The sequence below is a fragment of the Chrysochloris asiatica genome, unplaced genomic scaffold (genome assembly GCF_000296735.1).
Source record: "Chrysochloris asiatica unplaced genomic scaffold, ChrAsi1.0 scaffold00090, whole genome shotgun sequence".
Classification (NCBI taxonomy): domain Eukaryota; kingdom Metazoa; phylum Chordata; class Mammalia; order Afrosoricida; family Chrysochloridae; genus Chrysochloris; species Chrysochloris asiatica.
Window position 1 is genome coordinate 9791432 of NW_006408608.1, and position 1221 is coordinate 9792652.

Consider the following 1221-nt stretch of genomic DNA (forward strand, 5'->3'; position numbering starts at 1 on the left):
AGTATCATGGAATGCCAAAAGAACAAACAGATCTGTGTTGGAAGAAGTACAGCCAGAGTGCTTCTTGGAAGCCAGGATGGTCAAACTTCATCTCTCATACTTTGGACATATTGTCAGGAGGAACCAGTTACTGGAGAAGGATATCATGGTAAAATGGAGGGTCTGAGAAAAAGAGGAAGACCCCCAATGAGATGGATTGGCACAGTGGCAGCCACGATGGGTTCAGGTATAGCAACGATTGTGAGGTTGACCCAGGACTGGACAGTGTTTCATTCTTTTGTGCATAGGGTTGCTATGAGTTGGTACTGACTCGATGTCACCTAACAATAACAACAACTGCAGGTGCCATTCATTGACTCTGACTCAATAGCAACTCCATGCACAATAGAATTAAACAGTACCCAGTCATGCACCACCTCGCAACTATATTGTTATGTTTGAGTCCATTATTGCAGTCATTGTGTCAATCCATCATGTTGAGAGTCTTCCTCTTTTTTGCTGACCTACTTCACCAGGTATGATGCCCTTCTCCAGGGACTGGTCCCTCCTGATGAGAGTCCAAAGTACTTAACATAAAGTCTTGCCATCCATCCTTCTGAGAATCATTCTACTGTACTTCCTCCAAGACTGATATATTTGTTCTTCTGGAAGACCACATTCAGTATTAATCACCAATATTATAATTGAAATGCACCAATTTTCTTCAGTTTTCCTTATTCATTGTCCATCTTTCACATGCATGTGAGGTGACTGAAAATACCATGGCTTGGGTCAGGTGCACCTTAGTTCCCAAAGTGACACCTTTCCTTTTTAACACTTTAAAGAGGTATTTGGCAACAGATTTGTCAAATGTAATATACTCTTTGGTCTCTTGACTGCTTTTTCCATGAGCATTGATTGAGGATCCAAGTAAAATGAAATCCTTGTTAACTTCAATAATTTCTCTATCATGATGTTGTTTATTGGTCCAGTTGTGAGGATTTTTGTTTTCTTTACATTGAGGTATAATCCATACCGAAGACTGTAGTCTTTTAGTTTCATCAATAAGTGCTTCAAGTCCTCTTTGCTTTCAGCAAGCAAGGCTGTGACATGTGCAAATTGCAGGTTGCTAATGAGCCTTCCTCCGATCCTGATGCCACGTTCTTCTTAATATAGTCCAGTTTTTCTTATTATGTGCTCAGCATAAAGATTAAATAAGTATTGTAAAATGGTACAACCCTG

At 40.0% G+C, this 1221-nt stretch overlaps 1 protein-coding gene across 1 annotated transcript in view; it reads left to right on the forward strand.

The window, feature by feature from the left end:
• Window positions 1-1221, forward strand: part of NPPB (natriuretic peptide B) — a 24029-nt gene that overhangs the window by 8307 nt on the left and 14501 nt on the right. The window lies entirely within an intron of this gene.